This window comes from Lontra canadensis, unplaced genomic scaffold, assembly GCF_010015895.1.
Source record: "Lontra canadensis isolate GAN:19392208 unplaced genomic scaffold, GSC_riverotter_1.0 scaffold1, whole genome shotgun sequence".
NCBI classification, from domain to species: domain Eukaryota; kingdom Metazoa; phylum Chordata; class Mammalia; order Carnivora; family Mustelidae; genus Lontra; species Lontra canadensis.
In genome coordinates, this window is record NW_022630995.1 from 115615610 (window position 1) to 115642792 (window position 27183).

The 27183-nt window shown below is 36.4% G+C and overlaps 1 protein-coding gene across 4 annotated transcripts in view; it reads left to right on the forward strand.

Annotated features, from left to right (window-relative positions):
• FAM13A (family with sequence similarity 13 member A) overlaps window positions 1-27183 on the forward strand; it is a 359485-nt gene that overhangs the window by 63246 nt on the left and 269056 nt on the right. The window lies entirely within an intron of this gene.

The following is a 27183-nucleotide window of genomic DNA, read 5'->3' on the forward strand; positions in this document are numbered from 1 at the left end:
GCTTCTCTTGGTTTACACTGTATTTGGTACTCTTAGAGTAGAGGGGCACACGCGACAGCTGGTCACGTGAAAGCTGGAAGTGGCGAGGCTCTTTTGAGACTCACTAAAGGCAATGTTACACTTGGCCATTAAAGTGTAATAAATGTCATAAATGTGTTTTGATAAAACTTCTTACTACTTTTATATTTTTATATTTCAGTCTTCATAATAGCAGATTAAATAGCTTTTATATTCTGTCACAACCCCATGCCAGATTTCTTAAAAAAAAAAAATATATATATGCATATATATATGGCCTTCAAATTCTATCCTGCGTAAAGAGCAAGGTATTTCGTAAATTCTCACATCAAGATCCTCTCTTCCATGCTTTGTGGGCTAGAATTGTAGAGCCTCAACTAAGTGTTTTTTTCAGACACCTAAGCTAAACCAAAGCTTCCACTGAGGACAGTCCCAGTGCCGCCTCTAAGCCTCGCTGCTGCCCTGGATCCTCCTTTGTGCACATCAACAGTGACCCTGTGTGTGGAAGAACACCATTTAGGTTCTTTGTTTTATATACCAGATTATCAACTTTAGACTTGACTGGTGTCTCAGGCTCTGAGATTGTATCTTTCGTTAGCAGACTGATATTTCTGCATACCAGGTATTTATCAGAAACTTCCATCTGAAACTGATGTCTGCCAGAACCTTTTGCTTGAGGCACAGCCCTGGTTTAGACAGTTCCTGTTTAGGAGAGACTCTAAAGCACTTCAGTGATCATCCTTTCCTGTGGTCTTATTAAACTTACCTCTGACTGCAACAACTCGCCTCTCTCGACTGAGGTTTCCAGGATAATTGTCTCAGCTTGGCAATATTTCATGTTTTTGTTTTTGTTTTTTTTTTAAATCTCTTATCCTTACCTAGGTGGGCTAATAATGTATCTGTTCTTCTTTAACAATCTCAGTTATGTTTTGGGAATAGATGTGGACTGCAAGCAATAAAAAGACTTTAGGATACCATCCATTTCATTTAGGATTAATTAGAAATTCCTTTATTTGAATGTTCCCTTTTGAAAATCTTCATAATATAAATGCAAATATGTCCATCTTACAATGGATGTTTTTTGTTGTTACTTGATGAGTTCAAATTGGATCAGTCCATCAATATTTATTTAGCCTCTCCTACAAAGACACAGGATGTTACTAAGAAATAAAAGATTAAGCATTCTGACTTTAAGGAGTGTGTGATTTAATTGAGGAGGTAGAATGTGTGTGGTATGTATTCTATGGTACTTCAGATGAGTGGTAAGAACATCTAGTCAGTGGTAACAAGGAGAGAGGGAAATCAGTCTGGATTATGGCGGTCAGAGAACACTTTGTGGAAAAAGTAAAATGGGGCACATAACTTTCGATGGAGAGGAAAATCATATAGGCAAGGAAAAAGGCATGAGCAAAAACACCATCAGTGTGAGACAGAAATGTCTAACAGAGCTGTGCATAGCTACAGGAAATTAGCAAATGGACTAATTTTAAAAGTAGGTTGAGGGGCACCCTGGGTGGCTCAGTGGGATATGCATCCAACTCTTGATTTGGGCTCAGGGTAGAGATCATGGAGCTTGGGGCTCTCAAGATGGAGCCCCAAACCCTGAGTCAGGGTCTCTGCTGGGCGAAGAGCCTGCATAAGATTCTCTCTCTACCTCACATAGTCATGCTCTCTCCAAAACAAACAAACAAATAATTGGAGGCTTTGACTAGATGGTAGAGTGTTTTTAATGTTTGATTAAGGAATTAATATTGACCTTCAAACAGTCAATTTTTGAAGAAAGAAGTCCTAGGATGGAAGCAGTATTTTTTAGCAGTGCTATGTGAGATGGATGGATGAGAAGGTGCAGGGAAACCTCTAGAAGACCCATAGAAACCTAGGTCTTGGTCCTAAGGACTTGTATCTGACAAATAATTGGCAGTGGAAATTTTTAAAATTGAGGTAAAGTATATGTAACATAAAATGGACTGTTGTAACGATTTTTTAAGTATACACCTCAGGGGCATTAAGTACATTCACACTTTTATACAGATATCACCACTATCCATCTCCAGAACTTTCTCAGCATCCCCACAGAAATGGGTAATGGGATTTTAAAGAAAACACAAACAGGGCAGCCAGTAGTTAATGAGAGTAAGAAAGGAGTCAAAGATAACCCTATGGTTTTGAGTTGATGTGACTTGAAGAACAGTGGGTTGAGGAGGGGTAGAGTGGTGGCCCAACCCTGATGCCCGTATGTTTGGGGAGGGCCATGCTGCCAGAAGGCCAGTTTGTCACACTGTTGTGAATAGAAACTAATAAATCGGAAAGAAAGCTTTAAGATAAAGTTGAAGTATCACCAGAGAGAGCTCTCTACTAACTAAGTGCTTTGAGGAGAATTGAGGCAACTGGTTTTTTTTGTTTGTTTGTTTGTTTGTTTCTTTGTTTTGGCACAGTAATTCATATCTTTCCTGTCTGTACCTAGGGTGGGGCCTTTACTTATTAAAATGCGTTAGCCTGTCAGACCTGAGACCTGATGTTTTGTCAGGAAAGGAAGAAGCACAAGCATGAACTTTCTAGGAATGTTTTGCAGCTGACTAATGCTCCTTTTCCTGTCTCCAGGTGAATCTGGGACTTAAGCCAAAGGCTCACATGCTACTAGCTTGGTAGGGTCTGATGATCTCTTTGTGGGGCTTTATTGATCATCTTTCTCACATCCTGCTATTGCTATTGACGAAGGAAGAGAGATCTTGATGTGGTATCTTGACAACTGATCCATTAATATAAATAATGGAAGTCACGAGGGGCAGGTAATTATGAGGCCATGAAGAGGAGCTCATTTTAAAGAGATGACTAAGTGACTGTCAGTGCTGAGGGAAAAAGGGTGAAGGCTAAAGATGTGGATTTCAGAGTCCTCTATGTAGACTCATCTGAACAACAGAAATTTGTTTTCTCATAGTTCTGGAGGCTGGAAGTCCAAGATCAAAGTGCTGGTAGGGGGGATTTCTGATAAGACCTCTCTCCTTGGCTTACAGATGGTACCTTCTCAGTGTGTTCTCCCGTGGTCTTTTCTCTGCGTGAGCTCTCCCAGTGCCTTTTTCCTTTTTTACAAGGACACCAGTGCATTAGACTAGGGTCCTACCTTTATGGCTTTATCTAACCTTAATTAGCTTCTGTTAAGGCCCTATCTCCAAATATAGTCAATTGCAGGTTAAGGCTTCAACCTGTGAATTTTGTATGGACAAAATTTAGTTCATAACACTGTGCTTTTACAAAGGTATCACAATTTAATAAGTGTATGAGTAAAAAATAGCAAAAGCCTATGGTGGGTGCTAATTAGGTGAGAAATTTTTATAAAATTGATGTTTTTATCTTAGAAATCATAAATGACTGCATAGCTAGGAGCAACAAAATGAGTTTAAAATAAATGATTTTTCTGTAGGAAAAATTTTTTACTGGGGTGTGTTTTCTTGATTTGTATAAATAATTTCTTATGTTTTTTGATACTATTTTAATATTCTCTTTAAGAATGTACGCCTTTTAGTGTTAATAATAGGTCCTAAATAACTACTGACTTCTCAGTTTAAAAGCTAGCAGATATTTATATCATTTCTTTTCATCTCAGCACCAGCTCTAATAAGGTATAGGCAGAATAATCTTCATTTTGAAGGAAGACATTAGACCACATGGCATAGAGCAGAGGATCTAGATCCATTCTGACAAGTTTCAAATCTCCATTTGCCATTTGTTACTACATTAATATGACCAAATTACTTAACCTTTTTGTGCCTTGGTGTATTAGCTATCTATTGCTACCTAACAATTACTCCAAAATATAGTGGCTTAGGGACACCTGGGTGGCTCAGTCGGTTAAGCGTCTGCCTTTGGCTCAGGTCATGATCTCAGGGTCCTGGGATTTAGTCCCACATCAGGCTCCCTGCTCAGGGAGGAGCCTGCTTCTCTCTCTGCCTACTGCCTCCCCCCCGACCCTGCCTTGCTTGTGCTCTTTCACTCTCTTTCTCTGACAAGTAAATAAAATCTTTTTCTTTAAAAATGGAGTGGCTTAAAACTATAGTAAAGACTTATTTTCTTTCACAGTTTCTGTGGGTTGGGAATTGAGGTGTAGTTTAGCTGGGCAGTACTGGTTCAGGGTCTGTCAAGTTGTTAGGATGTGTCAAGAGCTGCAATTATTTGAAGGCTTCACTGGAGCTAAAAGATGTGCTTCCAAGGGGGTTCACTTACATGGCTCCAGTTTAGTGCCGGTTCTTGGCGAGAGGCCACAGGTCCCTTCTCTACAGGTCTCTCCAGTTGGGTACTGGCTGGCTTCTCTTGCCATGAGCAACTCGAGAGAGATGAAAGCTATCATTTTAATGACTGAGCCTCAGAAGACACAGAGCATCTTTTGTGCCACATTCTATTCATGAAGATCGAGTAAATGATCTGGCTTATATTCAAGGGGAGGGGAATTTGGTACCGTCTTTTGAAGGGAGAAGTGTCAGGCTTTGTAGACATTTTAAAACTACCATGCTTAGTTTCCCTAACTGTTAAATGGAGATCATAGTAGGGTGTACTTCCTGAGCTCATTGTGGCAACTGATTTTATCCATACAAAGACTCAGGACGAAAATAAATATTCAATAAAGGTTAAGCCAGTGCTTCTCAACTGTGGCACCCTAGAGATCAAGTCGTACCATATGCCTATTAAATCATCCTCTGTAGAGTTGGGATGTAGAAATCTGCTTGCTTGCTTGCTTGCTTTCTTTCTTTCTTTCTTTCTTTCTCTTTCTTTCTTTCTTTATTTTGGCGGGGGGAAGGGTAGAGGGACAGAGAGTTTGAAGCAGACTCCACCCTGAGCATGGAGCCCGACATGGGTCTCGATCTCATGACCCTAAGATCACTACCTGAGCAAAAACGAAGAATCAGATGCTTAACTGACTGTGCCATCCAGGTGCCCCAGAATTCACATTTTTAATTCAGTCTTCCTTGGCCATGCTTCTGTCTCAGCTCCTTCTCAGCCATGCCTTTGCCCCTTGCTTTTTTGTTTATAAGAAGACAAGCCATTTAGTGCAATTCCCTCCACTTGTTTACTTCCAAGCTCAAATTCTTATTCACTTCTCCATCTCTTTAAAAAAAATTACAAAAGAGTTGCAGAAGAATAAGTGCAGTTTCTGCCTAATGATTAAGAAAGAGGAAAAAAAAGAAAGAAAATTGGGCCTCAGTTTCAAGTTAAAATAAAGATTTCAAAATTCTTGCCCCAGTTAATTGAAACTACTTTAATTTTTTATTATTGGTTGAGCTGGCAAATGACACAAGATGGATTTGGGAATATTTTTTATCAGCTGCAAGTTATTAATTTTTATTTTTGTTAATATTATTTATGATTTTAATGAAGATTGAAGCCTTCAAATAAACATTGCCAGTTATGTATATAAAATTTATAATTAAAAAATTCCTTTACAATTACTAATTTCAGGTGAGGGCATTGGCTTTAGTATTTTATTGCTTATATAAAAATTTAGGATATTGTTCTGCTCGTGAGCTAGTAGTATTTTTGGGAATAGGATGTATGTGTAGTGAGTCAGGATCCACAGAACAGAGTAGGGTTGAGAGGGAGAAACCCTTTGTAAGACAGATGATCAGAAGAACTTTGTGGAGGAGGAAGGTAATACTTCAGCTGGACTTTGGAGGACCACTAGAATACCCACAGGCAGTGTGCCCTCCAGGGAGAGAGGATTATAGGAACAAAAGCATTTGGAAAACCCATGTACATGATTTCAACATTAAGCGCAGTGTATGTGTTGGGTGGGCTGTAAATATAGTTGGGTTAGGTCATCTTTCAGTAAAATGAATCAAACATTGGAATGGCCATTCTTAAGTAATCTTATTACTCTGAATAAAATACATTTTCATTGCCTTGGACATATTTTTCCTTTATTTAAAAAAAGTATTTTATGTAATAGCTGCATATACTCTTTAAAAAATCAAATAACATTGAGAGATTCATAAAGAAAACCAGCTGACCCCTGCATATCCTTTGGCAGTTCTTTCCTAGAGGAAATCAGATTTCATTTATTTAGCTGTTCTTTGGTTTTTGCTTCCATTTGATAATACTCTTACAATGTTATATCTTAATTTCTTGTAGACATTATCTCATCACTTCTGCTTATAAAATATATAGAATTAGCTCTAATAAGTGACAATGTAACTTACTCCCAATAGTTTCTTCCAGTAGTGTTACATGACAAGTTTAGCTGATGTCTTAATTAATGTTTGATTTGTTATGACTACATGAGTGTGTGTGTGTGTGTGTGTGTGTGAGTGTGTGAGTGTGTGTGATATACTACTTAATGTTAATATGTGTCTTAGGTTGATAGAAAATTACGTGAATGAAAACATCTGTAGATTTTTTCAAACTGCAAAATCTTTCCAATAAATCCCCTAACCTTTCAAAAATTTTTCAAATAATTTATCAATTCTTTATTTCTGAGGAGAGTCCTCTTTGGCCCTTTTCTCTTCCTCTCCCACCTAATTTGGTAGCAGTGCTGATTCTGAGATTCTCTCACCAATATTTCTTCCTGGACCTGCTCTTTCCTGGAGTCTTTTTTTCATCTATTGTGTCAGGCACTCAATAAGTCCCTTCAATCTGGAAAATACTGCATTTTGGTCTTTGAAATTTGGTCTTTGAAATTATATTTCTTATTTTTCTGTAAATGTCTTTCACTGCCTTCCCCTCCCCCCCTTTTTTGAGATAAAATTGCTGTATAACATTATGTTAGCTTTAGGTATACAACATAGTAATTTAATCTTCATATGTACTACAAAGTGATCATCACAATAAGTCTAGTTACCATCTGTTAACATACAGTCAACCCCCTTCACCCGTTTCTTCCATCCCCAAATCCTTTCACTTCTGATAACCACCAGTCTAACTCTCTGTATCTATGAGTTTGGTTGGTTTTACTTTTTATATTCCACATAGAAGTGAAATCATGTGTAATTTTTTTTGCATGTTTGACTTATTTCATTTAGTGTAGCAGCATCTTCAAGATCTCTCCACATTGTTATAAATCATAAGATTTCCCTCTTTTTATGGATGAGTAGTATTTTCCATTGTATATAGTGTGTGTATCTCTTTCCATGCATCCATCAACAGACCTTTAGGTTGTTTCCATACCTTGGTACTGTAAAAAATGCTGTAGGGATACGTATAACTTTTCAGATTCACTTTTTTATCATCCTCAGATAAATACCTAGAAGTGGTATGGTTGGATCATATGGCAATTCTATTCTTAATTTTTTGAGGAACCTCCATACTGTTTTTCATAGTAGCTGCACCAATTTACATCCCACCAGCAGTGTATGGAGGTTCCCTTTTCTCCACAACCTCTCCAACACTTCTTTTTTGTCTTTTTGATAATCGTCATTCTAACAGATATGAGGTGATATCTCATTGTGGGTTTGACTTACCTTTCCCTGATAATGGTGATATTGAACACTTTATGTGTATGTTGGTCATCCGTATGTCTTCTTTGGAAAAATGTTTAGATCCTCTCCCATTTTAAAATCAGATTGTTTTGATTTTTTTTTTTTTTTTTTTTGCTTTCGAGATGCTTGAGTTCTTCATATATTTTGGATATTAATGCCTTATCAAATATATAGTTTGTAAATGCTTTCTCCCATTCAGTAGGTTTTATTTTCTTTCTATGCAGAAGCTTTTTAGTTTGATGTAGTCCCACTTATTTTTACTTTTGTTTTCTTAGAGTCATATCCAAAAATTCAATACCAAGATCAATATCAAGAATCTTATCACCCATGTTTTCTTCTAGATGTTTTATGGTTTCAGGTCTTACATTCAAGTCTTTAATCTACTTTAACTGATTCTCTTGTTTGTTGTAAGATAGTGGTCTAGTTCCATTCTTTGACATGTGTCTGTCCAGTTTTCCCAGAATCATTTATTAAAGAGACTGTCCCTGCTTTTTTTTTTTTTCTTTTTGGAAGTATTTCACGTTTGTGATTGTTGGTAGCACTTAAAGCTACGCAAAAATAATTTTTTTAAGGTACCTATAGGACGGAATTGGCACTTAAAGTGGATATTGCTTATTTATATGCTACAGAATGTGGTATACTGTTTAGGCTGCTTATTAATAAGTTTATGGACGTGAAAAGCAGATTTCTATTTAAATTCAGTTAACATTTAGTGTATTATTAGTTTCAGAGGTAGAGTTCATTGATTCATCAGTCTTACATAATACCCAGTACTCATTATATTACCTGGCCTCCTTAATGTCCATCACCCTCTGACCCATCCTCCTACCCCCTCCCCTCCAGCAACCCTCAGTTTGTTTCCTATGATTAAGAGTATCTAATGGTTTGTCTCACTTTCTGATGTTGTCCTGTTTTATTTTTTACTCTCTTCCCCTATGATCCTCTGTTTCTTAAATTCCACATATCAGTGAGATCATATGGTATTTGTTTTTCTCTGATTGACTTATTTCACTTAGCATAATGCCCTCTAGTTCCATCCACATTTTTGCAAATGACCAGATTTCATTGTTTTTGATGGCTGAGTAGTATTCCATTGTGTGTGTGTGTGTGTGTGTGTGTGTACACAACATATCATCTTCTTTTGTTTTTAAAATGTTTATTTATTTATGGAGGGGGAGATGAACCATGAGAGACTGTGGACTCTGAGAAACAATCTGAAGGTTTTGGAAGGTAGGCTGTGGGTATTATGGAGGGCACGTATTGCATAGAGCAGTAGGTGTGGTACATAAGCAATGAATCTTGGAACACTGAAAAAATAAAATGAGATTAAAAAATAGATTTTTATTTATTTATTTGACAGTGAGAGTGCATGCACAGAAGCAGGAGGAGCTGCAGGCAGAGGGAGAAACAGGCTCCCTGCTGAGCAGGGAGCCCAATACAGGGTTTGATCTCAGACCCTGGAAACCCTGGCAGACACTCAATCGACTAAGCCCAAGGTGCTCCTATACCACTTCTTCTTTATCACTTCATCTGTCGATGGACATCTGGGCTCTTTCCATAGTTTGACTATTGTGGATATTGCTGCTATAAACATTTGGGTATAGGTAACCGTTTGAATCACTACATTTGTATCTTTGAGGTAAATACCCCGTAGTGCGATTGCTGGGTCATAGGATAGTTCTATTTTCAACTACGAAAAGCAGATCTTGGCTATTGGTTTCTGCCTGATGTGAGCTCTTAAAGCTCTGTAATAGGGATATGGTTAAGACAGTACTCGTAGCAACACTGGAAATAAAGCATTTTATTGCTTTAAAGGTTTAAGATGGATTCAGGCAAGGAAGGGTTGGAGCCAGGTATACTTTGTTGTACATTGATGGGAGCAAGGTCTGGATATGAAAAAGGAATCTGTCTGTGGTTAACTTTATTTTATAGACTTTTACAAAGTGCTATTGTATTAATCACTTTTTCTAGTTCAAGAAATTTCAATTACAAACCGTTGATTTTTTAAAAACTGCATTTCCATTTCCTTAGTACCAGTTTGAAATAAATGCTGTTTATCATCAGCTGTTTGCTATCACTGGGGAAGAAGACAACTTGAAGTGTTTACTGATAAATAGCTTTTTTCCCTAAATGTTACTTTTCTGCAACATCTAACATATAATGTCACATGTTCTGTTTGCACTGTTGCTATATGGATCAAAAATCTTCTGGCAAAGGGATAGGGGAATGGTGGTATCCATCTTGCCCTGTTCTGTTACTGTTTTATTGGACTGATCTACTTGCATAAACCTGTGATCATCACCTAAATATAAGTTGTGAACATATCATCTTTTGCTTGGTTATTTCAGTCATACTGCTATATATAATCAAGTGTGGCACAGTTTATCAGTTTGGTTCTAGGGAGTGAGTAGATACAGTTCATTCCCCTGTGGTGTTAAACTAACTTTGTGTGCTTGCTGTTACTTACTTTTTAACAGCCATCCTAATAAAAGCTAGGCTGTTTCTTTAGGGGAAAAGAGACATATATAATCTAATTTGAAGACTTTTCCAATAGAAAAGTTAGTGTTAGTGTTGAAAAATTCTGTAGGAGGGTCTATTCTGAGCCATTAACTTTCTGTAAGGGGAAAATGGTGGATTACCACAAAGACCAGTGAAGCAGGTAGTGCTATGGGTGGAGGGTTGGGTATTTGTTTTGAGAATTAAAAACTATGAAACACTTTGTACACAATTGATTTTTTAAAAAATAAACACATTTTTAAAGAGGCTGAAGAAAAAAAAATGAACTGTCCTTTCCCATTGTATATTCTTGGCTCCTTTGTTGAAAATTAGTTGGCTATATATGCATAGGTTTATTTCTGGGGTTTCTGTTATATTCCATTGATCTATGTGTCTGTATTTATACCGATACTATATTGTTTTGATTACTGTAGCTTTCCAGTATAATTTGAAATGAGGAAGCATGGCACCACCATCATTGTTCTTTTTCAAGATTGCTTTGGCTATTCAAGGCTTTTGTGGTTCCATACGCATTTTAGGATTATTTGTTCTATTTCTGTGAAAAATGCCAATGGAATTTTGATAGGAATTAAATTGAATCTATAGCTTGCCTTGAGTAGTATGGACATTTAAAAAATGTTAATTCTTCTGATCCATGAGCATGGAATACCTTTCCATTTTTTTGTGTCTTCTTCAATTTCTTTAAATAGCATCTCGTAGTAGTCCATGTACAGGTCTTTCACTTCCTTGTTTAAATTTACTCCTAGGTATTTTTTTGTTATAATTATAAATGGGATTATTTTCTTACTTTCTCTTTCTTACAGTTATTAGCATTTAAAAACCTAACAGATCACTGATACATTGTATCTTGCAACTTTATTGATTTCATTCTAACAGTTAATTGGTGGAGCCTTAAGGGTTTTTTAATATATGGTATTATGTCATCTGTTTTTGATATATGGTATTATGATAATGGTATCAGTAACAGTTTTACTTTTCCTTTTCCAATTTGAATGTTTTTATTTACTTTTCTTATCTAGTTGCTGTGGCTAGGATTTCTAATACTATGTAGCATAAAAGTGGTGAGAGTATCCATCCTTGTCTGGTTCCTGATCTTAGAAAAGAAGTTTTCAACTTTTTACTCTTGAGTATGATGTTAACTGTAGGTTCTTCATATACAGCTTTTATTATATTTACTTCCCTTTATTTCCACTTGGTTAAAAGTTTTTTTTTTTTTTTATCATAAGCAGATGTTTAATTCTGTCAGATGTTTTTACTGTATCTATTGGGATGATCATATGATTTTTATCCTTCATTTTGTTAATGTGGTGTAGCATATTGATTAATTTGCAGATGTTGAACCTTTCTTGCATTCCTGGAATAAATCCAGCTTGATCAGGGTGTATGATCTTTTTAATAAATTGTTGAATTAGGTTTGCTAATGTTTTGCTGATAATTTTTACATGAGTGTTTATCAGGGATATTGGCTTAAAATTTTGTTTCTGTAGTGTCCCTGTCTGGTTTTGGTATCAGGGTAATTCTGGCCTTATAAAATTAGTTTGGAAGGATTCCTTCCTCTTCAGTTTTTGGAAGAATTTGTGAAGGATAGGTATTAAATCTTTAAATGTTTGGTAGAATTCATCTGTGAAATTCTCTGGTCCTGGACTTTTGTTTGTTGGGACTTTTTTTCACTATTGATTCAATCTCCCGCTAGTAATCAGTCTATTCAGACATTTTATTTTTCTTGATTCAGTCTTAGACTATTTCATGTTTCTAGGAATTGATCATTTTTTTTTCTTAAAGACTATTTATTTATTTGATAGAGAGAGAGAGATCATAAGTAGGCAGAGAGGCAGAGAGAGAGAGAAGCGGAAGCAGGTTCCCTGCTGAGCAGAGAGCCCGATGCAGGGCTCAAGCTCAGGACACTGAGACCATGACCTGAGCTGAAGGCAGAGGCCTAACCTGCTGAGGTACCCAGGTGCCCCAGAATTGATCATTTTTTTCTATGTTATGACATTGGTTGACATATACTTGTTTATAGTGGTTTCTTAGGATCTTTAGATTTACATGATATCACTTGTAACTTTTCCCCCTTTCATTTCTGATTTTGGGTGCTTTCTTCTTTGTTCTTAGTGAATCTAACTAAAGGTTTGTCAGTTTGGTTTATATTTTCAAAGATCAGCTCTTAGTTTTATTGATCTTTTCTATTGTCCTTTTATTTTCTGTTTCATTTATTTCTGCTCTGATTTTTATTTCCTTCCTTCTAATTTGGGCTTCATTTATTCTTTCTTTTAGTTCCTAAGTATAAAGCTAGGTTATGTATTTCAGATTTTTTTTTTCTTGTGATAGGCCTGTATTGCTCTAAATTTCCCTATTACTACTACTTTCCTGCATCCCGTAGATTGTTGAGCTGTTGTATTACCTTTTCCATTTGTCTCCAGGTATTTTTTGTCTTCTCCTTTGATTTCTTCATTGACTCATTCGTTGTTCAGTAACATGTCGTTTAGTCTCCACATATTTTTTTTTTCCTCTCAGTTTTCTTCCTGTAATTGACTTCTAGTTTCATACTGTTGTTATTGGAAAAGGTACTTGATATGGTTTCCTTTTTTTCAAATCATGTGTAATTAATATACAGTGTTATATTAGTTTCAGTTGTACAGTATGATTCAGCAGCTCTATACATTTCTCAATGTTCATCAAGATAAATATACTCTCAGTCCCCTCTATTTCACCCATCCTCACACTCACCTCTTCTGGCAACCACCAGTTTATTCTCTGTGTTTAGGAGTCTTTTTTTGTTCTTTTATTTCTTAAATTCCAAATGTCCATAAAATCATAGGTATTTGTCTTTTTCTGTCTGACATATTTCACTTAGTATTATGCCTTCTAGGTCCATTCATGTTGTTGCAAATGGCAAGATTTCATTCTCTTTTATGACTGAATAATTTTTCAGAGTATCTCTTCTTTGTCCCTTCATCTATTGATGGATACTTGGGTTGTTTCCATATCTTGGCTATTATAAATAATCCTGCCATAAACATGGGGATGCGTATATCTTTTCAAATTAGTGTTTTCATTTTCTTTGGTAAATACCAGTAGTGGAATTACTGGATCATATGGTACCTATTCTATCTATCTATATTACATATATATTATATATATATAAAGAATAGAAATATACTCTTAATTTTTGGAAGAATCTCCATAGTGTTTTCCATAGTAGGTGCACCAATTTGTGTTCCCATCAATACTGCATGTGGGTTCCTTTTTCTTCACACCCTCACCAACAGTTGTTATTTCTTGTGTTTTTTATTTTAGCTATTCTGACAGATGTAAAGTGATACCTTATTGTGGTTTAAATTCACATTTTCATAGTGATTAGTGATATTGAGGATTTTTTCTTGTGTTTGACTATCTGTATGTTGTCTTTGCAAAAATGTCTATTCAAGCCATCCCATTTTAATCAGATTATTTGGGGGGGATTGTTTCGTTATTGTTGTTGGTTTTTTTTGGTTTTGTTTGGTTTTGTAAAAGTTCTCTATATATCTGGAATCTTAACTCCTTGTTTGATATATCGTTTGCAAATATCTTCTCCCATTCAGTAGGTTGAATTTTTGTGGTTTTTTTTTTAATGGTTTCCTTTGCTACATATAAGCCTTTTATTTTGATGTAGTCCCAATAGTTAATTTTTGCTTTTATTACTGTTGCCAGAGGTCACATATAAAAAAAAATATTGCTAAGGCCAATGTCAAAGAAATTATTGCCTATGTTTTCTTCTAGGATTTTTATGGTTTCAGATCTCACTTTGAGGTCCTTAACCCACTTTGAGGTTTTTGTTTATTTTATTTGTACAGTGTAAGAAAGTGTTTCAGTTTCGTTCTTTTGAGAGTTGTTGTCCAGTTTTCCCAAGACCATTTATTGAAGAACTGGTCTTTTCCCTATTGTATGTATGTTCTTGCCTCCTTTGTTGTAGATTAATTGACCATAAAAGTATGGGTTTCTTCTGGACTCACTACTCTGTTCCATTGATCTATGTGTCTATTTTGTTATCCTTGATATGATTTCACTCAATATGAAATCAATCATGATTTCATATCAAGACTTGTTTGGTGACCCAACATGTGTTCTATCCTGGAGAATCTTCACTTGAGAAGTATGTGTGCTCTGTTTCTGGATGAAATGTTCTGTATATATTAAGTCCACATTAGAATGCATTATTTAAGGCCAATGTTTCCTTGTTTTTTGTCTGGATGATCTATCCATTGCTATAAACTGGGTATTAAGGTAACCTACTATTATTGCTGCTATACCTCCCTTTAGGTCTGTTAATATTTGTTTTATATATTTAGGTGTGTATATATTATATATTATGGTGAGTAGAGAAATATTTGCAAATGTTATATCTTCTTGTTGTTTTGACCCTTTTATAATTATTAGAATCCTTTGTCTTTTATTAGCTTTTTTTTTTTTTTTAGGTCTGTTTTCTCTGATACAACTATAGGTACACCAGCTTTCCATTTGTTTCCAGTTGCATAGAACATCTTTTTCTATCCCTTCACTTTCAGTCTGTATATCTCCTTAAATCTGAAGTGAATCTCTTGTATGTTACTTACAGATGAGTGATGTGGTTTTTTTAATTTAATCCATTTAACCATTCTGTATCTTTGTATTGGAGAATCTAGTTGATTTATATTTGAAGTAGTTATTGACAGGTATATGCTTATTGCCATTTTGCTTTCTTTTTACTAGTTAGCACCTATTCAGCTTCAAGAAGTCCTTGTAATATATCTTGTAAGGCTGGAATAGTGATGATGAGCTCCTTTAGGTCTTAATGTCTGGAAAACTCTTAATCTCTTTCAGTTTTGAATGATAGCTTTTCCAATGGAGTATTTTTGGTTAGAAGTTTGGTTTTTTTTGTTTCGTTTTTCTGTTTTACTTTCAGCACTTTGAATGTATCATGCCCCTTTTTCCTGGCCTGCAAATTTCTGCTGAAAAATCAACTGATAGTTTTAGGAAGGTTCCTTGTATGTGGTAAGTCATTTTACCTTTCCTACTTCTAAGATTTTCTTTAACATTTAATATTTTAATTATAGTGTATCTTGATGTACCTCTCTTTGGGTTTATTTGATTTGGAACTCCTATGCTACTTGAACCTGAATTTCTGTTTTATTCCCCAGGTTAGGAAAGCTTTCAACTATTATTTCTTCAAATAAGTTTTCTGCCCCCTTTCTTTTTCTTCTCCTTCTGAGTCCTTTATAATGCAAATGTTCTGTTTGATGAACCATAGGTCCCTTAAACTATCTTGCTTTTTAAAAAATTCTTTTTCTTTTTTGTTGCTCTATTTGGGTAATTTTTGGTACCCTGTCATTCAGGTCAGAGATCCACTCCTCTACTTAATCTAGTCTGCTTTTGAACCCCTTTGTGTATTTTTCAGCTCAGCTTTTGTATTCTTCTCTGTGACTTCTGTTTCATATTCTTGCCATGTTTTCTGTCTGCTTATTGAAGTTCTTACTAGGTTCTTCCATTCTTCTCCCAAGTTTTATAAGCATCTTTATGACTATTGCTCTGAACTCTTTATCAGGTAGGTTTTGTTTTTTCGTTTTTTGTTTTTTAAATCTCCATTCATTAAGGTCTTTTTTGGAGGGGTTATCTTGTTCTTTTGGAACATATTCCTCTGTCTCCTCATTCCATTTGACTTTGTATGTTAATTTTTATGTATTAGGCAAAATGGCTGCCTCTCCTGGTCTTAAAGGACTTGCCATGTGTCGGATTTGACCCATGGGGCCCAGATGTACAATCACCCCTGGCTTCTAGAGCCAGGTGCTTAAGGGACATCCCATGTGTGGGCTGTATACACCTGCAGCTGTGGCAGGGTTACTGCTGTGGCATGGGGAGCTGAGGTGTTTGCCCAGCCAGCTGTGGTGGGCTGCAGTTGTGACATCAGGGGCCAGCAACTTAGTTGACTGTGATGATACTGTGACAGCAGTGTACCTACTAGTGGTAGCGAGTTAGAGGGAGAGTACCAAGATGACACCCACCAGCACTGGCATAACTAAGGTAGAATAATGCAAGGATGACATCCATCCCCAGAGAGTAGCAGTAGGTTCCTGTCTTCCCAGAAGACACTTTAAGATTAGCAGTGGATCTAAGAACTGTTGAAACTGCTATTTGTACACTGAGTCTTGGGGTACCCTTTGAGTGTGGGCTATCCATTCCCCGCAGCTCCGTGATTCTTCTGAATGTAAACCGTCTTGGTTTTTAAAGCCAGATGTTTTGGCAGCCTCTCTCCATTGCAGATCCCAAGAGTTGGGGTGTCCAAACTCTTTGGTTCTCAGGAAAAAGCTACATATTTTTAAGATCCCTCTTTATTGTGGTTGCTATGCCTGAGGTGGGTTTTTCTATGTGTGTGAGACCAAGTCCCTGCCTCTCCTGCCTATCTCAGTGTGCTGCTTTCATGCTTTGTTATGCAGGTGCTGTTCCACTATTTGTCAGGTCTTGCAAAGGATATTGTTCCATGTGTAGCTGTAGATTGGTTGTATCTGTGGGAGGAGATAAGCTTAGAATCTTCTGTGTCACCATCTTGAATGCTTGTTCTCCTATCACAGTCTTTAATTCTATTTTCTATTAAATATTCTCAACTTTATTTTCCAACCTCACTTTAAAAATTTTAGTTTTATGCTGCTAATATCCAAAATATAAGTGCTATTTCTTTTTCGAAGCACCCTATTCCTAATCCTATCTTTCTGGGAATACTAACAAAGGTTTGTTTTTGTTTAAGTGTTCTTTTCCCTCTATTAGTTTTGTCTGTGGGATTTTGTGCATCTCTTCATATAAACATACATGATATTTGGCTATTGTGATTTAAGAAAACCATTTGTATATGAGGACAAGGGGTACTTTGCTTTAGGAGGATTAGTAGTGGATATAGATGGAGGGAAATGTAACCAATTTGATTTGGGGAACCACAGATGTCTCTATGTGGACATATTTTTCTCTTCAGCCATTGTTGTCCTCAAGAGCAGGGGAATAGGAAGTGTGCTAAGGGGCGCATTCTTTCTTAGCAGATTTTCACTATTCCTCACATTTTCAGCTGTTCTTCTTGCTCTAGCTCTTCACTATCTGGAGTACAAGAATCCATTAACAGTATCCAGAGACTAAGCCTCAGCCCTCCTGCCTGACCACACGCTTGCCTGGATGCACAGGGTGGTAGAGGGCTCATCTAAGCCTGGTAGGCTTTAGAACATACAGGGGTTTTTCAGTCACTTGGATTCACTCCCAAATGTTTTTGAAATATCATCTGCCTCTCTCTTTGTTCTTTTTTGTCCTTGGTGCTTATATTTTTTCAACATCTTACTGTCATTTTAGTGGATTCTGGGGAAGAAGATTTAATTAGATAAACACAAGTGATCAATCCTTCTCCTAAAATGGATATTGTCCCTTTCCTTTGTCTCCGCCTGTACTTGATTTTAAATGGAACAGAATTTTATAGTAGCAGCTGTGCAAACAGTTTGTGAAAGTTAAGAGCCTGTGAATTTTAGCTTATGAGAATTTGATAATTTAGACAGCAACCTTTTTTTTTTTTTTTAAAGAAAACCACCCTAATAATAGGGTCATTTTAGTCAGTACAGTGCCTAATTGTAAAGAAATCTAATTAAATAAACTGAATTGTGCTTAAGACTGAGTTATGGTTTTCTTTGTTACATGAGGAATTTACTAGAGTAAGTTTGAGTTAAGCCTGTCTTTTATCCATACTATGTATCATAATGCCATTTATATTGTTGGAGTTTTGCCTTGCAGATTTTAAAATACCATGCAAATGTTGGCTAGTTACAATACTAGTTATTACATAATCATTCTTTGGATAGCATGAGCTCCATAGGTAGTATATGACATATTTCCTTCCCCAGGTTAATTCCTTCTTACTGAGAAATTCCTTTTCTTTTGAAATTATTCAACCCTCAAATTTGTTTCTATGAAAAACCAGAATCATTACACTAAACTCCATATTTAAGCCCTTTGCATTTTCAGTATGTGCCTCTTAGGTTTTCTATAAGCAATGCCAAATATATAAACTTTGATTTTTCTGGGTAGACCTAAATCCAGAGAAGAGTTCAAGGTTGCCACCTGCATATTTGCCCAAGGAGCCAGTCAGTCAAATGTGCAAAACCTCCACTGGAATAAATTGGAAACATGGTGCCAGGAAAACGAGGTTCCCACATCTAACTCTATATATTTGATGACATTCCAGTTGGTTCTACTTCCCTCCAGATTCCTGTGACAGGAAAATATTATTTGTCTATATAACCCCCCATGATCTCTAAGATTGTAGATCCTGATAACTAGATCTTTCATTTCCTGAGCCCATTATATATCTTTATTTTCCTTTTTGACCCAAGGAGATAGCATTGAGTGGTGAGTGGGATTATGAAAACTTGGATAGAGAGTCTGTGGCTGAGCAGCTAATCGGCATTAGAACAACTGGTTGTTTTGTGTATGCATGTGTGTGCGTGTGTGTGTGTGCACACGTAGATGGCTTATACTTTTTAAAAATTCTTTCATTGTCATTTTAGTGAGGTTTTAAGAGGAAAAGTAGATAAGTTTATGTTTAAAAGGTCTCCTCTGACTTTCTTTTTTTTTATACTTGATTTTAAAGCCAACAGAATTTCCTTAAACAAATTTATTGACATACAACTTATACACATAAAATTGCCCTTTTTAAAGGACATAGTTCAGTGATGTTCAGTATTTTCAGAATACTGCCATCGCTACTATATAGTTTTAGAACATTTTTATCACTCCAAAAGAAAAAGAAACCCCACACCCATTAGCAGATACTCCCATTCCTTCCTCTCCACCTCCCCCACTTCTCCCCAGCCCTGGACATATGTACATCTGTACATCTGGCTACGTAGATGTACCTGGACTTACCAACATTCATGTAAATGGAGGTACACAATATGTGGTCTTTTGTGACTGACCTTTTGCACTTAGCATGTGTTTCAAGTTTTGTCCATGTTGGAACATCAGTACTTTGTTCCTTTTTATGACTGGCTAATTCTCTGTTGTATGACTATATCGCATTTATCCATTTACCCATTGATGGACATTGGGTAGTTTTTACCTATTGATTATTATGAATACTGTTAATGAACATTTATGCACAAGTTTTCATAGGGACATATGTTTTCATTTTTCTTGGGTATCTACCTAGGAGTGGAATTGTTGGGTCAAAGGGTGACATTGTTTAACATTTTAAGAAACGGTTTTCCAAGATAGCTGTACTATTTTCTGTTCCATCAGCAATGAATGAAGGTTTAGCTTTTCTACATCCTTGTCAACACCTATTATTGTCTGTGTTTTTATTCTTGTAGTACAGGGAATAGAATTTTTAATAGTAGAAAGATGATGGGCTTGAAGAGGGAAAACAGAGAGGAGACCAGCTGCTTAAAGGCCAAGATGATAATGTCTATTAGGGATTTTTAGAATGAATTGTGAATTGAATGAAATCCTCAGTAAATTCTGTATTTTTCACTAATGTTTTTATGTGAAGAGTATCTTAAGTGAGCTGGAAGAGGAATAGAAGAGCTAATAAATGAATTTTTAATATATAAGTATATATTTATATGTATTGATATTTATATATATAATTTGTATTAGTAGAAAATCAAGTCATGTAAAATAATGGAAGTTTAAAGAATATTAATTTGAAGGGATTACAGATGATCAACTTGCTAGGTGCCTATAGCTCTGCCCTAATGCTGTTAAGCTGTATTCTTAATACCAGTATTTTGCTAAGCCCGTGGAAATAATCAGCCTTTACACTGAGTTCATAAACAATTTGAGGACTTAGGGGAGAAAGAGGCAACTTCCAAAAGAGGCTTAAGAACCCTGCGTTTGATGGCTTATCTCATATGACACCAAATAAGTCCCGTTACAGCTGAGCATTTAATCACTAGTCTTTTAGAGGGTGGGAAACTAGTGGTAAAGTGATTCCCATTGAAATTACTTACTGTACTTTGCCCATTTAATATAGCACTAGATTTATGGAAAGAGCCAAGTTTGTTAGCTGGGATATTGCCAATATTGTTCAAGATTAGCATATTATATTGTGGGAGGCTCCCCTTCCGAAGTGCTAGAATTTTTTTTTTTTCTATTCTCCTGTGTGCTGACGTTCCCACATAAACAGGTTCTTTAGCTGTTAAATGCTTGTGTCTGATATCTAGCCTGGCTATGAGCTCCCAATTTTGATGTTAGATTATTTCATGTATTTCTTGTGTTTTTATCTATGCCAGTCTGCCCCCATTGGCAAGCATTCAGCACTCAGTAAATGCCTGCAGAACAGACTTGCTGACATACTATTTAGGTATCATTGGGAGTGTTATGGGACTGTGAGTATTAAAGTATCATCTAATTCTTTTTTCATCCTGTAGGCCTTGCCTTTATGTGCAGGCTCATTCTGGGAGCTGGAAGTATCAGTGTAGATATTGGCTAATTTGGTAATAAGCATACCTCTGCATTTGTAGAATCTAATCAGATAAGATTCGTAGTTTCATTAATGTCTAAGAAAAGACTGTAATTTATAAATGTTATCAGTTACTTTATCATCCTGTCCTTTCAGAAATTTGTGTGAGGCCCTGAGAAATTTGTCATGGACAAGGATTGCAAGAAAGTTGTAAACATATAACCTTTCCTTTTATATAGAAATATACCAATTCCATTAACTAGAAAATATAATTATGTTGTTTAGATAAGCTTCTTGTCAGTCTAAAGAAGTGATTCCATTCCTGGGGTATGAAATGCAGCTGTAAAACTCAGTCTAATCCAGTGTAGCTGGTGTTGTATGATTATTTTCCCCATTCTTACCAATTGCATATTTAGAAGGAAACATAATTCATGTTTTGTTCTCACGTATCCTACAAAACATTTTGTACCCATTCATGGAGGTTTTTATTAAAACATTCCTCCACATACACCTCAGGACCTATGAAGCTATAATTTATCATGTAAGTGAATTAAGATTCCCACCCCCACTACTTACCAATTTTGCTTGTTCATTTGTTGATTCAGGAAACATTTGTTAAACATTTACATGTACGAGACCGGGTGGTAGTTGCTCTGTGATAATGATAGCAGCAGTATCTGACTTTGTTGGAGTGCACTGATCAGACCACAAACTCTGAGGTCAGAATGCCACTGAAGAATTGCAGCTTGGCTACATGGGAACTGTGTGAACATGGACAAGTTAATTAATCTTCAGTCTAGTCCTCTCTAACTGGGGATGTATTAGGCTCCTGTTGCTGCTGTGACAGATTTCCACAAATTCAGTGGTTTAAAAACCACACAAATTATCTCAGTATTCTATGGGTGAGAAGTTTGTGGGCTCAGCTGGTGTCTCTACTCCAGGTTCACAAGGCCAAAGTCAAGGTGTTGGTCAGCCTGGGTACTTATCTGAAGGTTCCAGGAGAGAAGCTCCTTCCATGCTCTCTTGGATCCTTGGCATTCTTTCATTCCATGGAGTTGTAAGGCCAAGATTCCTGTTATCTTGCTGGCTTCTTTTTGGCTTTAAGAGGCTGTCCACATGCTCAGACTTGTGACCTTTCTTCATCTTCAAAGTCAGAAACAGCTTATTGTTCTATCTAACAGATTAGCAAGTTTTCATAAATCCTTTGTGAGGCTTAATGAGGAAATAAAAAGCTACTTCGATAAATCTGGCGCCACGAGGCTAAATATTTTGGTTCTTTTAATGGCTGACCTTCTCGTGGCTCTGAGATATATCATGGTAGAGATTAGCATTTTGCCTGTTTTGTTTTTTGGTTTCTATTTTTTCCTCCTCAGGCTATGGTTGTAAGTAGAGTATAACTTCATGGCCATTGAAAAATCAAAGTGCACAGCAAGCACCACGATAAATGTCCAGATTAGGGTTAAGTGCCATCTTGTGATATAGGTTCAGCATTGCTGATTATGATCATAATCTTTTTTAGATGAGAACAAACACTTGTCACGTGGTTCAATGTTTGCTGCTTAATCTGAAACGCAAAATTTTTTTTATGGTACAGTCTTTAAGTGCTGAGTAGTTTTCTCCATATACTATGTATACTGTGCTTGTATGTTTGTGTTTTAGCTTGAGAAATGGGTGAAAATTACTCAACAACAAATGAAAGCTTTCAAGAAAATTTGTGTAATTTGAAATGACTCCTTTCACTAATGGAGAAAGTTCTTGTCCTAGGAAAAGATTAATGTTAAGGAAAATGATGACTATTTCAATTATTAACCATTGTTCCATCTGCAAAGTTTCCTTAAACCTTTTGGCTCATAAATTATATTCTAATTTTTATTCCAATTCTAGAAATAACTATAAGTTTAAACAGTCAAATTTTTTTTTTTAAGATTTTATTTATTAGAGAGAGAGAGTGAGAGAGAGCAAGAGAGAGCAAAAAGTGGGAGGGAGGAGCAGGCTCTCCACTGAGCAGGGAGCAGGATCAGGGGCTTGATGCCAGGATCCTGGGATCATGACCTGAGCTGAAGGCAGACGCTTAACCAACTGAGCCACCCAGGCACCCCAGCAGTTAAAATATTTTAATGCAACTTCAGAGGTGCATTTCACTTCTGTTTCAGAGGCCCTTCTGTGGAATTTCACTGATGAATGTCCTTATCCTCTGACCACCAAATGACACTTCTGTTATCGTTTGAATACTCTGTGATCCCCTTCCTACTTAACGCTTCAGCTCTGCTATTTGTGTAAATGGATTAAATTATTCGTTCTTCAAGATATATTTGGAATACAGATGTCTCTTTATTTGTATGCTAGTTTGTGTAACTATCTGTGTATCTTAAAAGTGTGTATCAGGCCATCAAAACTATTTATCACTTTTTATATGTAAGGCATTGAAGGAATTTAAAACCCCTTTAAACCTCAGCCTCCAACCAACTCTGAAGGAGCTTACATTTGCTGGTTTGTGGATTTTTGTTGTTGTTGTTAAACTGCCAGTAAACACTGAATATTTTCTCAATATTCAGTGTTTATATTGCCTTGCTGACAATCTTATTTATATTGTAATAACCACCCTCACTCCAACCTGTACTTTTTTTTTTTTTAAGATTTTATTTATTTATTTGACAGAGAGAGATATCACAAGTAGGCAGAGAGGCAGGCGGAGAGAGAGAGGAGGAAGCAGGCTCCCTGCTGAGCAGAGAGCCCGATGCGGGGCTCGATCCCAGGACCCTGGGATCATGACCTGAGCTGAAGGCAGAGGCTTTAACCCACTGAGCCACCCAGGCACCCCCCAACCTGTACTTTGACTTCCCTCCAGACCTATTACTATATTTATCACTTAAGGTGGCACCTACTAGAATCTAAGTTCCCTGAGAGCAGGGATTTCTGTTTGTGTTTTCTGATGTATCCCAAATGCTTAGAATTGTGCCAGGCACAGAAGAGCCACTCAGTAAATATTTGCTGAATGACTGAATGTGTATTCCATGCTTGCATTTTTCATATGTAAAACAAACAACTTCCATATGTAAAGCAAACAAGATATGAACTATATGCAGAATGGCCCTTGGCTTACCATCTCACTGCTATCTACCTGCTCCAGGAACCAAGCAGCCTCTCTCTCTAGGACTATCCTCTCCCAGCTCGGCAGCCTGCTTTCCCCTGTGCCCCTCACAGTCCAGACTCAACACAGCAACCAGAGTGGTCCTTTTAAGTCCAATCTCACAGCTCAAAGCCCTCACTGAGGTTTGAGGGGGTGGGAACATGGTTTATAATAAGACTGTAATGATCTTCCCTGGGTCTTTCCTGAACTGTCTCCTGATTTCACTTCTTTCCACTCTCCCAACACTTGGCCTTGGCCCTTGCCATTTCTACTGATTAGTAGCACGTTAGCATGTGCTAAGCATTCTCCCTTTCCTTCAGCTCTCTGCTTGATTGTCACCATGTCAGAGTGGCCTTCCCAGCTCATGCTGAATGAAATAACATTCCCACCCCTACATCACTCTGCTTTTTTTCCTACTAATCCTGCCTTAATTTCTTCAGAGCATTTACATTTCCACTCACATTTATATTATTAGACTACTATTTGTCTCCCCCATCATATTATAACTTTTATAAAAGCATGAAGTTTGTTTTCAGTGCTATATCCCTAGAGAATGCCAGACACACAGAAAGCATGTGATAAGTATTACACACAGCCTAAGTATAATGAATAAATGTTCACAGAAATAGAAGCCTTGCTTGCTTTTTTAATAATGTGAGACCTTGGAGGTATTGTAATTACCAATATTGATGCAAGAGCACAAATGGCAAGTGATGTTTATTATATTTAGGTATCAGTAAATCAAAAAACAATGCAAGCAATAATAAAGTAATTATTATAAGCTTTTGCTCTGAGGCATCAAAAGGCACATTTACACCAATACTGCTTCCTTTCCAACCACCCCCTACCCCCACTTGCTGTGCTAGGCATTCCTCTAGAAGCCTCCTTTATTTTTTTTTTTTTAACATTTTTAAAAAAGATTTTGTTTATTGGAAGAGAGCGAGAGGGAGAGAGACAGAAAGAGAACAGAGGGCTGGGAGAAGCAGACTCCCCATCAAGCAGGGATCCCGATGCAGGACTCAATCCCAGAATCCTGAGATCATGACCTGAGCTGAAGGCAGACGCTTAACCAACTGAGCCACCCACGCGCCCCTAGAAGCCTCTTTTAAAGGTGTTGAGCAATTAATCTCATGTATAGGAAATCTTGTCTATAAGATTGCTACAGACTGGGGGTAGCAACGATTTTTACCACATTTCTAGAAACAACACAAATTACAGATTCTTGGTATGTTAACACATTATTAGTAGGAAAAGAGGTGACAAGAAATGTTATGTTAATAAATCAGGGTCTTTACTGCACTGTCAGTATATTTGAACAGAGTCGGGAGGTAAATTATGAATATTCAGGGTTAAAAGTGAGTGCGTTGCGATTAAAGCCTCTGAGGTAGAGGACACTTGCATACTCGCCTAGTGAGTGAATCAATGAATCTATCTTCCATCGTAGGAAATGGAAGATGTTTTCTCTTCAGCTGCTTTTTCTTTTTGAGAAGATATTTGGTGATTCTTCCATTTATGTTCTAAAGGAATTATGTTGTTTTGTTACGTTTGAGATTCTCTGACTGTATCTGTCTCCCTTCCTATTACTTGCCAGTTTATTTCCTGGGAAAATTATTTATCATATTTCAAAACTTGGAAGTCAGTGATGAAAGTTCTCCCTCTCTTTCAAAGATATTATTGTTATAAACTCCTGTTTTCAATATTTGTTTTATTCAATTTGGTGTCTTCACACATTGCCTGCCTTAGGATTTGAGGTTTCATTTCAGAGCCAGAAGACTAATGGCCCATTATCAAGGCTGTAGGAATGCTGTTGCCTGTATCCTCAAATGCTAGAATTAAACCATAGTTTTAAACAGACAGTACGTACCCATGAAAATATCCAGATTCACTTTGGATTAGTCACTGTAAGAAAATTAAAAAGGCAAAATAGAATTCATTTTCTTTTAGTTCATATTTATTTCTAACCATAAAGGTATGAGCAAGGGGTAGTTTTCAATTTTTAATCACTCCAAACTTAATTATTTCCATTTCTTACATAGTCAAGATCATAATACAGTGGAAAATAATGCCATCATAAACAACACACCACATATTTTTAGGGATTATTGAAGTATTTGTATATGATTTCTTTTTTAAAAGTAATTTAATGTGAAAATTTTCTAATATCAAGAAACTGTTTTTCTGTAAATCCTGTAGTGGTTATTGGACCACATTGTTGGTGATCAGTGAGAAATAGTTACTCCAACCATAAATAGAATGTTCTCTAAAACGATTTTAACAAAGATTGAAGTCTGTACGTTTTTGGCATTGGTACTTTTGGCAGCATCCCTTATTCTAACATTCATAAAGGTGAAATGGATTCATATTAAAAGACATTTCATTAATACCTCAGTGCTCTCATAAAACCAAATTAATGAAGGTAAAGTAAAAGAAGTTACTCTGTCTAACAAGTAGTTACATAGCACTTACCATGTGGCAACCTCTCTGGTTTGGGTACTTTGTAAATTGAAACTCTTAATCCTCATCACAACCCCATGAGGTAGTTAATATTCCCATTTATAAATGAGGAAAGGTTTAAAGTCTAAGGTCACCCAGGTGTCAGGTGACAGAACCCAGATCCTAACCCAGAAAGTGACTCCTGAACCCACCTTCCTGATCCTTGCTCTCTGGCCACTTAGCAGCACTTTCTGTGAGTTTCTGAATGTTTTCTGGATTTTCACTTCCTCTAATGGCCTCATGTTATGTATAAATTTTGTAACACTGACTAATCCACTTCCTTTGTATCACATTTGCCTCTCTTTGCTGTTTCTTATTCTTTTGACTGGCTAAAGCAACCGCCCTAAGTTAAGGAATCCAATGTATATTAGTAGTAACTGGATTAAGTTCTCATTGCCTTAGACATGTGCCTAAAAGGATGGGTTGTGATATTCCCCTAAAGTATTTGCTATAAAATATTTATGTTTGCCTCTGAGAGAAGGTAGTATACAATTTTTTAAAATAACTTTTCTGTATTTAGATATTGACAAAACACCCAAGTCTTTGAGAATGGAAGGAAACTCTTCATATGTCTGTCTGAATTTTGGCTCACTGTGAGATATTTTTGGTGTTTGTATGAGAAGCACATATTAAATTTTAAACTCTGACATGGGAGAGATAAAAAGTTATGTAGGGATTAAAAGTTTCCTTTAGTTTCCTCTAGCTACAGATTTCCTGATGATTAAGTTTAGTCTTGTTCATGGTGACCAAGGAATGTCTCTTGTATTAAATTTTATTCAACTAAGAGATTCTTGTTTTTAACGAGCTTGAAGACCGTAATCAAATGGGAGGTTCCACTATGGATAAAAAGCCAACCTATATCTTAATTTTGGGTAAGGACACACAGAAGTGAAATACGAACCCATTTTATGCACTAGTAAAGCTTTAATTTTGAGGGTGTCTTGAATGAGTTAGTAAATCTTTAACATTAAAATAAGTTCAATGCTGAAATATCAAAGAAAAGGTAAAACTGCCCCCTTTTTTTTCTCAAGGGCTTATTTAAGCCTTTAGGAATTTTTCCTGAATAAAATATTAGACCTTATGATGCCTCTGTGCTTTTGTTGTTGTTACTGTGCAGTATG